Source organism: Patella vulgata, chromosome 6, assembly GCF_932274485.2.
Source record: "Patella vulgata chromosome 6, xgPatVulg1.2, whole genome shotgun sequence".
NCBI lineage: Eukaryota > Metazoa > Mollusca > Gastropoda > Patellidae > Patella > Patella vulgata.
The window spans coordinates 3,270,175-3,282,153 of record NC_065884.2 but is presented as its reverse complement, the minus strand read 5'-3'; positions in this window follow the sequence as shown (position 1 = coordinate 3,282,153).

Here is an 11,979-nt window from a genome sequence, read left to right as displayed (position 1 = left end):
CGGAAAGATCACTGTTCGCGAAACATATATGTCATAGTACAATATTTAGCCTATGTGCGTCTTTTTGAGCGGAGTTTGTTCTGTAACTAATATGTCATGGCAGCAGAAAACCGAGTGCAGCAAAACTAACCCAACAAATTAGGAATGACCAGAGTCTGATACGTCAGAGTAATGGCATCTTCAATAGAAGAGTTCGGTGCGCTTTATCTCCGTACATCTTATCAAGGCTTTTGCGTAATACCGTGCATATTTCAGCACTAATTTCGAGTTGATCTTCTCTATCCCTTGTATCTACGCAATACGTGAGCGTATACGCTAGCATTCCTGTAGAAAGTGTAGTATACGCACTCATAAATTTAGAGCCTAAGAAAGTCGAATTAACGCGAAATAGACATTTAAGGCACACCAGCAGCAACTGGACTAATATATTATATCGACCTCGGATAGGTTTTTATGCAAGACAATGATAAAAGCAAATTCTTATATTATCGAGCCACAGGTGCACTCAATCAGAATGCGTTAATGATGCATAATTGAAGAGGTAATTCGACGTATTGTAGGTCTTTCTTTAGGCCTTAAATGTTCAATTTCATTTCATTTCAGATATGAAATCGCGACGTGCATTTCTGATTTGTGACAAAGTCTTCAATCTCGATTAAAAAGACGCATTTTTGGCAAGGGTTGTGTTGGTAATTTGGCAAAATGCCCCCACCGATCTCGATTATATTTTTTTTAATGTTTTTTTTCTCATGACATCCAAAAGTAACTTCTGTAACAAAAACGAAGAAAAAAGAGGGGTTTACCCTTCTGAATTTATTTTAGGTCAAGAAGCCAATAAAAAACGTGGATGATTAAGTTAAAGGGAAGGTCTTGTCAGTAACTACAGTAATTTTTGATTGAATGGGATTCAAACTATCAATGGCTGCATGTGGGACCCTTTTCCGGTTGTAATCGTAACCCTAACCCTAATCGTAACCCTAGCCCTAACCTATAATCGTGTCAACAATCACATGCCCTAACCTTGTTTGCCGAAATCTGCAGGTGGCCTTAGTATTTAGATCTAGCCAACATTCTCCAGTTTCTCTTCAATGGTATTCACATTGAATCTGGTCTCGAATTCACAAAGCATTCTCAGACTTAAGTTAAGAATTTACTCAAAATTGTTCGCCTTTTTTTAAATAAAATATAGCCCTCTATAATATTATAGCCATTTATAATTTATAGTTTAAATGTATCAATAAGAAACTATGCGCAAATTTTTGTGTTTCTGGATCAAAGATATTTCTCAAAAACTGTGATTGAAAGTTGAGTAAATTCTGAGAATACTTTTTGAACTCGGGGCTTGGACCTCTGTATCATAAAACCATGATTTTTAACATCTCCATTCTGTCGAATTCAATTTTTTGTTTTTTAAAAGATTGGTCTCGTGATGCGTTTAGGCGATTATAAGGTCTGTCATTGAGTCCACTGGTGTGGTTTTGATTCTACAGTTGTACGTGACAAGGAGTAGGGTCGCCTGTCTAGCCTCGTGGGTTTTCTCCGGGTTCTCTGGTTTCCTCTCTCCGCTACACGCAAGCGAATTATTGAAATAGAATTGAACCACATATAAGCCAGGAAATAACGTACGTTTAACTCATTTCACTCTCTCCCCCCCCCCCCTCTCTCACTCTCTCTTTCGCGCGCGCTCATTTCTATCCAGTTGGCGAATGTTAGGCCTATCTATTACCTATTAGTATTAGCGTATGCCTAAACACGTGCAACTGCACAGTTGCGCCTAATTTCACAAATAACCACCGACATTTGCCTGAAATAACTTGGGTTACATATTTATATACAAATCTACTACACTATCAATGGGCGTATGACAACCCGTCGGACAGGAAACGACTGAAAATAAAACAATAACTTTTCGCAAGTAAGTAGAAAGAATACATATTATTTCGTTTCCAGTAAATCAGGGCTTATATTTCAATCTCTAAGGAAATGAGGCATTTTTTGTCATTTGACCGTTTTGGCAAAACGAACCCACCGATTACACTTGCCGGCGCGTTGTTGTATTAGTGATTTCATGGGATATTACCATTTCAAGAAACGGGAATTTGTAAAGCTTGAAAGGGTGGCTTATAACAAATAATATGATAATAAAAGGACGATTATCAAAATCGTTCAGGGAGAGAGAGGGGTTGGAAATGAATAGAAGTGGGACATATCGTCCTAATATTCTGCACCGAGAGAGAGAGAAATGGGGTTTAACGTGCACTCGACACAAAGTAGGTCATTTCGGGATTAACATATGGTTAATTTTAATTCAATAATTCACTTGCGCGTAGGGGTCTTTAACAGTGGGAGGGAAACCGGAGGACCCGGAGAAAACCCACGAGGTTGGGCAGGCGACCCTACTCCTTGTCACGTACAGCTGGGGATTCGAAACTACGCCAGTTGACTCAATGACAGCCCTTATGATAGAACGCACGCGCTAACCATCCGGCCATCCAACACCCTATTCTGCACCGACGGAGCTTATAAATAAAATGAAATGGGCTTTAAACTTCTACTGTTCCTCGGGCTTATGAAGATGGGCTTACGCCATACAGTGTGCTATGAAGGGAAATTTTGCCCGGACAGCGGCGCTACGACCTACTCTTGTATCGAATTCTAACTGCCAAGGGATCTTTTACGTGCACTCTAATGTGTATACAGAACCTTGGGTTTTCGTCCCATCTAGAGTAGACAGCTGTCCTGCATAAGAGGAAACCAGGCCGGAGAATGAGCTAATGACCACGGGGAATGGTTCGGGGCTCCATCCGATTATTTTACAGAAACAAGACTCAATCTCTTGAATGGATATTTCCAATAACTGGTTAACAGTCGAACAGTTCAACTATTTCTAATAAATTACATCAATCCCGCATGAAATTGAAAACAATCGTATGTGATAAGTTCTGCTATTAGTTAAAAGATCAAACAAAAAGTTACACGTTAAGCCCGTAAAAGATCTCTTAACAGTTCGAATTCGATATAAGTGTAGGCCGTAGACCCGCTGTCCGGGCAAAATGTCTTCATTATCCCTGTCGGAGCAGAAAAGTTGGACGATAAACCCCATTTCATTTCTTACATTCTGATCAGTATTTACCAAATAAAGATGGCTAGAAAAAGGCTACATTTGACCTGCGCCACCGGTGGAAATGTGCGTTGTTTTAATCCGGGTGAATCGTTGACATATAATTAAAGGCGGAATAATTGTAGGACCCGGAGAAAACCCACGCGGTTCGACGGACGATCCAACTACTTGTCACGTACACGCAGAGAATCGAAATCACGTCAGTTGACTCCAGGTCAGATCTAATGATCAAACACAGTCGCGTTAAACCACTGGACCCCCCACCCCCACCCCCAGGAACATCAACAAATATTGTACGCAATGGCTGTATTTTAGTTAGTGCACATGTGATAAACATTACCATGTATTCCGGATGTTATTTCACCTATGATCTGTACTGTATTAACTCCCTTTTATGTAGTAATACTAATTTGCATATTCATTGTCACGGACTCCCGATTGGCCCTATTTTCTAAATTTAGATTATATGTATTTTATTGACATCGTACGCAGGTGCACTAATCTGTTTACTCGCAAGCAAAACATATTTACGAACACAGTAAGTAGCGATGACTAACGCCATTTCTTAAAAAGATCTCAGTTCCTATTCATATAAATGCGCGTCGCGTTCAGTCTAATTGTTATATTCAATAAGAAATTATTTGACGACGCAATGAACCAGATTAATGTGTTACCATTTATTACAAATTAACCCAGTAATGTTGAATATGTGTCAGAAAAAGGCGCCATTTGTAATGAGCGACCACCATACAGTCGTCCGGAAAGCAATCTAGGTGGTTTTGCATGCGACAAAATAATCAACTGTGTGTGTGTGTGAGAGAGAGAGAGAGAGAGAGAGAGAGAGAGGTGGTGTTTAACGTCCAATCGACACAAACTAGGTCATTTCTGGATGGTTCGACCCATGCGGCCAGAAATACAACTGTTGAAGGGTAACTAATATTGTGTGCATTGTCTAAAGGGGCATTATGGGAGATTAGATCAAGAGCTGACAGTTCTCACTATAATAGTTAAAAAATAGATAATGTAAAGGAAATATGCTGACAATTTCAGTCAAACCACTTCACTCTGAACCGAGAAAACCTCATTTTAATACCACTGTAGCATCGAGGGTCATTCTTACCGTCGTTGCGATAATACACAAAGCCTCGATTATTAATTTTTACGGTTAATCAGCAACGGTTGTTGTACAGTACGTCTGATCAAATCTGTTGAAATCTGAAATATCCGATGGCATCGAGAGTTGATTATGGTCTAGTTATGTTAATAAATGTCTAATGGGTTTTATAACATTTAAACCCTAAAGAAAGACCAGAAATAGCTCTTGCATAAAGTATGTTTAGATAATAAATTTTATATTGACCAAATGAATGTTTTGTGTACTTTACCAAATACACAAAAAATGGATTATTTATGCGGAATCGTTTATAATCTGTAAATTCATGATGACGCTGTCCACAGAATACCACGTTAATTATCATATTGACTTTTTGTTTATGAAAATTCTAAACATGTGTTATCGTGGTGTCATGGTTAACGCGTGCGCGTTGTATCATAAGGTCAGTCATCGAGCTAAGTGGCGTGGCTTCGATTCCCCGATTGGATTGCCTATCCAACGTCGTGTGTTTTCTCCGGGTTCTCTGGTTTCCGCTTACTGCTAAAGAACCCTACGTGCAAGCGAGCGAATAATTGAATTAAAATTGAACCATATTAGTCCCGAAATGACCTAGTTTGCGTCTAGTGGACGTTAAACCCTTCCTATCTAACAGATCCTTTATCACCATATTGCCCTAGATGTACACTCCGTTCTCAACAAGAACACCTTATAATCCCAAAATATAAACTCAAATCATTTGGATACAGATCGTTAGTTCATATTGTGCCTGTTCTGTGGAATTCATTACCGCTGAACATTAACCCATCAGCCAGCCTAGAAACATTCAAAACTAATTTAAAAACCCATCTATTACGACACCCAGACTGTGTATCGCCTTGGCTTGAGCATGCATACTAGTATGAAACAGTGCTCGGTATATATACTATTCAAAAAAAGTAGGGGATATTTGATTTTTAAGTGTTATTAAAGTCACCTAATGAAACTGACGAAGAAACAAATGACAAAATGAAATGAAGTTCACATTCATCGATTTATTCCAAATGATCGTTAGACTAAGTAAGGCACAGACTGACCATTATAAGGGTAAAATGATACCCGGGGTCAAACAGCAAAGTTACCACAGCATCACAACCAAGTCAGTAACGGGTAAATCCTCCTCTGTTTGCCAAACAAGCATTGATCCGACGTGGCATACTCCTAATGAGACGTCTAAGGTCATTTTGGTCCAGATTGTCCCATTCCTGTTGCAACGCAGCAGCAAGTTCTTGGACATTGGCAGGACGTTGTTGACGTTGACGTAACCTCTGTCCAAGCATGTCCCAGACATGCTCGATGGGGGAGAGGTCGGGACTCAGTGCTGGCCAAGGTAATGTGGTGATGTTCTGTTGTTGGAGGTAACCTGTAACGATCCTGGCCCTGTGACATCTTGCGTTGTCATCCTGGAAGATGAAACGGCGGCCATGACGTCGTGCGAACGGCACAACATGGACTGCCAAGATGTTGTCCCGGTAGTACTGGCCTGTAACACGCCCTGCAACAACATGTAAAGCCGTTCTTCCAGCAACAGTGATGCCTCCCCACACCATAACAGAACCACCCCCAAATCGATCATGTCTGATGACGTTAACGTCTTGGAAGCGCGCGTTTCGACGACGCCACACCCTCCTACGTCTGTCCAAAAAATCAACAGTGAACCTTTTACTCATCTGAAAACATCACATTGCTCCAGCGTCGATTATCCCAGTGTTGACGATCCCTACACCAACGACGTCTTGCCTGAATGTGATGATCTCTCAAACAAGGGATCACGCGAGGACGTCGGGCGCGAAGGTGACCCCTATGCAGTCGATTCCGAATCGTCTGGCCACTCACTCTCACACCAGTGTCTGTTTGAAGACGAGCGCTGATCTGATTTGCTGTGATGACACCATTTCTCAAGGCCAAGGTACGGATAAATCGATCCTGGGCTTGAGTTGTCGCCCTTGGTCGACCTGAGCGTGGTGTGTCCTGTACAGATTGTGTATCACGGTATCTGGACCATAGCCTGCTTATGACAGACTGAGGTAAGCCGACGCATATCAAAATTTGTTTTCTGGTCACTAAAACAATTAAACTGATGTTTCCACCCTGGAATTCAATGCCACAATGACTGTAACATTCAAAGTCAGAGTCGTGCAAATCTGGGGTTGGACCCCCATGATGATCCCAAGCATCACCTGCATTCCATGCGGTAGCTATTGGTGCGTTTGGGCGTCACATGTAACTGGAAATGTTTCTTCTGTTAGGTTCTATAGTGACTTTTTTCGTAGTCATTTGCATATTTTAGTATTATGCCCCCAAAATCAAATATCCCCTACTTTTTTTGAATAGTATATATCATTATTAAATCCAATGCATCACGCAGTGCACTGTAAAACACCAATATTGGACAGGGACCCAGTACTGGGACAGACTTGAGAATGTTGAAACGTTGACGAAAGTCTGTTGTAATGTTGGCGCAAATGACATTTTATTCCAACATTACGATGTTCTGCAATCCAATGTGAAAAAAACGTAACAATTTGGACCCTGCCCATTTATGACGTAAATGCCATTATTCTTTACTTGGGGTATAATAAGGTATGTCATTGAGTCAACTGGTGTGGTTTCGATTCCCCTCTTGCACGTGACAAGAAGTAGGATCGTCTGTCCAACCTCGTGCGTTTCTTTTTTCAGGTATTCCGGTTTCCTCCCACTGCCAAACATCCTTACGGCACAAGCGAATTATTGAAATAAAATAGAACCATATGTTAGTTCTAAAATAACCTAGTTTGTGTCGGGTGGACGTTAAACCCCATTCCCTCTCTCTCTCTATCTCTGTATGGATTAAGCCCAGTCATGTTGTTTTTAAAATATAGTAAAATGTATATTTTTTTTCTTTAATGCATATTTTGGAGTGTAATATTAGAATTAACAAAAGCTCATATTAAACAGTAAAAGAGTTTGCGTTTATTTGAATTGAAATGATATAAGATTGTCCTAATGTGGATATTCCTTAGCAGACACGTCCACTATAATAAACATTCACAAAACATTTAATATTTATCTCCTGTTTTTTTGTTGTTTTGGTTTTTTTTTGGGGGGGGGTAATTGTTTTGGTGTTCATGTATTGAACCCATGGGGCAGGCAGGTTCCCCGGTTTATGTCGTCTATAGCACACTGCATGGTGTATGTCTCTCTTCATTAGCCCGGAATACAAATATAAAATTCATCAAATGATAGTTTGCTTGGTCTCATACATTAGCTCGAATGGTTTGCAGTTGATTAACATATTTCAAACGCATTGGCCGAGAAAGTTCATCCAGATTTTCCGGTGTGCTTCCCCCTTGTCAGTGATGCAGGACGGAGGGCCTGACAAGAACAGCTGTCTAGTCGTTCGGATAGGACGAAAACCGAGGTCCTGTACACATTGGCGTGTACGTAAAAGATCCCTTGACAGTTGGAATTTGATATGTAGTGCCGCTATCCGGGCAAAATTTCCCTCATAGCACACTGTATGGTGTATGCCCGTCTTCATTAGCCCAGTTCGGAGCGTTAAACACCATTTCATTTCATTTTCATATTCCAAACCTTTTGAAACTCCTCTACCATTAAACCAAATCGTAACACAGAATGAAAACCTTGATTTTTGTCCTTTTAATCGAATTCTATTCATCTTTCATGAAGAGTTATTGACGTGATATTTCAATACATTAAACATGCAGTTTTAAATCTGTTTATTGCAAATCTTTATTTTTCATTTCAATATTAAGAGCTAAATCAGCCTATTGCCAGCAGATTTTTATTTTGGTTTCAAATGTTATATCAATTATTGTTTAAAATCCTTATACGGCATTTAGTAACTGAACATATAAGATAAAAACACAAATTTATATGGAAAACAATGACTGAGTTTATTTCACACTGCGTTTCAACAAGTTCCACTTGTCGTTCTCAAGTAAGTAATAACAGTATAATAGCAAGAAACAAATAATATACAACAAGGTAACAAAATTATTGTTTAGACATTTATTAACAACACGGGTTTATGATCAACTCTCTAGACGGACATTTTCAATATATTCATCTTTCATTATCTATTTTTGAAATATTAGAGCAAGAACGACCAGCTATCACAGGTAGGAACTAGTCAATGACCCGACTTGTGCGGACTCGGCAGCTGTGGGTTAATGCTAAATGATAAGGCCAGCTCAATTTTTCGTCATAGTTCAAGAGATGTAAATCAGGGCTAGCGCTAATCCCAACCCTAATCCGAACCCTGGTTCTAGCGCCAATGCTTATCTTAACCCTAACCTACAATCTTGCCAACAATCAGGTGCCCTAACCTAATTTACATATCAACGACCTTGAAAAAAATTGAGCTGGCCTTAACAAGTAGATTTAGCCGCAGTTTTGACGACTTGTGACTTGAAAGGGCTAAGGACTCAAGTCACAGTGAGTGGGGCATAACTCTAACTTACCTTATTTTCCATGAATTGCTGAGTCATTTGATGAACTGGTGACTTGAAAGTGACTCCACTCGGTACTAAAGTCATTGACTTAGGACTCGACTCGAGGTGCGGCGACTTGGGACTCGACTTGGGACTCGAGGTGGGCGATTTGGGACTTGACTCGGACTCGAGATGCGGCGACTTGTTCCCACATCTTAATCTTACATAATGCATCTTTAATTACTTCAGCTGTGTAGATATAACGAACTGGTAATCACGTAATGTGTAGATATAACGAACTGGTAATCACGTAATGTGTAGATATAACGAACTGGTAATCACGTAATGTGTAGATATAACGAACTGGTAATCACGTAATGTGTAGATATAACGAACTGGTAATCACGTAATGTGCGCATTTGTTTGAGTTGTATTAAAATTAGGGGGGGGGGGGGGGGTAGCGCGTGCGCGCTGTATTATAAGGTCTGTCATTGGGTCAGTTGGTGTGGTTTCGATTCCCCGGTAGTAGGCTACGTGACAAGGAGTAGAGTCGCCTGTCCAGCCTCGTGAGTTTTCTCCGGGTCCTCCGGTTTCCTCCAACTGCTAAAGACCCCTACGCGCAAGTGAATTATTGAAATAAAATTGAACCATATGTTATTCCCGAAATGACTTGGTTTGTGTCGACTGGACTTTAAACCCATTAACTCTTTCTCTCTCTCTCTCTCTCTCTCTCTCTCTCTCTCTCTCTCTAATTAAGACGGGCAAAAACCCAACAGTGTGCTATGAGGGACATTTTGTCCGGACCTACTCTTATATCCAATTCCAACTACCAATGCTTATTTTACGGACTCTTCCTCTCACTCCCGCGGGATATTTTCATATTATTCTACTTTATATTTTAACTCATCGGTGTAAAGAGAGAGAGAGAGAGAGGGAGAGAGAAATGGGGTTTAACGTCCACTCGACACACACTAGGTCATTTCGGGACTAACATATGGTTTAATTTTATTTCAATAATTCGCTTGCGCGTAGGGGTCTTTAGTAGTGGGAAACTCATCGGTGTAATATTAACAATCGTGTAAATAGGTGACAACACAAATGTATTAAATTGTCTACGATATCACCTTAGGTGGAAGTGAACGTAAAACCCTACGAACGAACGAACGAACGAATGTATTAACCACATCTACGTCAGGGGAAATAATCCTGGGATTATTTTTGTCCATCTTTGCTCAAATATGACAATTTAACTAAAATCTGAATTTATAGAGAGTACTACAAAAATGTACATCTCTCAATAATCTGATTCATGTACGGAAACACCCCAAATAAATCTGCACCATCTTTATGGAAGACTAACGTCGCTAATATTAGTCCAATGGTCACGGTGCAAAATGTATATGTCAGCACTTCAAAATACGTATTTTAGTTTTTCAATTTGTAATTTACATTGCTCCACAGTACCAATGTCACAGTGTTAAAATACTGGGCCCTTATTCACAAAAACTTAAACTAAGATACAATCGAAATTTTAAGAAATACTGCAATTCGATTGGCTGACCAGTAAAATCAATTTGTATATATCCAATTTGCATATTGGTCAGCCAATCGAATTGCAGTATTTCTTAAAATTTCGATTGTATCTTAGTTTAAGTTTTCGTGAATAAGGGCCCAGAATACACTTTTCAATAATACAATATACAGTATAATAGTTATTTTGCGCTAAGATAATAAAAATGAAAACAATTTGTCTGCGATATCACATTCGGTGAAAGCGAACGTTAATCAATAAGAACAATAATTACTGATTTATGTAGGTGAAGTTTTAAAAAGTATTCTCTCAACGTTTTCAAGCAGTCTTACTCACTGAGCCACCGTGGGCAGAGCATAGATACTACAGATAGATCATATTTTACTCTCATGCTGACCTCGTGTGTTTGGGTGAGACTTCAAGCCCTTGTTAACAACCAGGCAACTAAACTGTCGACTCACGGGTTGACCCAAGATGAAATGAGCTCCCAGACCCTTTACTCCATTAACGACCCCATTTGTTTGCGTGAGCGTCAAAGCCCGTTTCCGCGACTCTGTTCAAAAGTATGAATGAATGCTGATGCCACTTGACTGTCGACTACAATGTCCGCTGTTCAAATCCCGTGGTGACCCGAGATGAAAATGAAATGAAATGTGGTTTAACATTTACTGGCCAGAGAGAGAGAGAAAGAGAGAGAGGGAGAGAGAGCGAGAGTTTAACGTCCCCTCGACACGAACTAGGTCATTTCGGGACTAACATATATGGTTCAATTTTATTTCAATAATTCGATTGCGCCTAGGCGTCTTTAGCAGTGGGGGGGGGGGGGCGAGAAACCCCACGAGGTTTGACAGGCGACCCGAATCCTTGTCACGGAGAAAACCCATGAGGTTGGACAGGCGACCGGTAGCAGACGGACAAACGCCATGCACTAACCTGACTAGACGCGGTGCCTTACTAGATCCTTACCCATGCACCAATGACAAGGAGACGGGGACCCCGATGGTCTTTGTCGTCCACCATCGGGGTCAAACCCGTGACCCGCTGGTTAGAGAGCTAGCGCCCTACCTACAGAGCAATCGTGGATATGGACCCACAATGAATCTAGGTTATAGAACATTTCGCTAGCCGAGCTCCACTCATTGACTTATAGAAGAACCCTTGTCATTTGGGATGCTCTGGGACTCAGTCTTCCCACGTAACCACGGACAAATATCTACGACCGGATCCCCCCCCCCCCAGCAAACATCCACCCAGCCCCCACCTCACCATCCACATAATGCAGCACAGAGAATTTGTCGAGTGGTCTTAAGCATGCGCATTAGATCTTAAGGTCTCCCATCGAGTCGACTTGAACGTGGTACGGAGGAGGATTGCCAGCCTATCCTCGTGGGTTGTCAACGGGTCTCCTGGTCCCCACTTCCCGCACCCCACTGCGAATTATGTTAATCTCGAAATGACCTAGTATGTATCGAGTGGACATTGACCCCCCCCCCCCCCGACCCCTCTCTCTCTCTCGCTCGCTCTCTCTCTCTCTCTCTGTGGAGGATCTGCCATTGAGTAGACTGACATGATCCTGAAGTGATCCAATTTCTCCGGTTTCCTCCCACTTCTAAAGACGACTAGTGTAATAAATAGTTACTGTCGAGTGGACGTTAGGCCTACTATTGTCTGCGATATCACCGCTGTGGAAGCGGACGTTAAAGAAAGCTATGTCACACACACATATGGACGTTACCCCACTCCA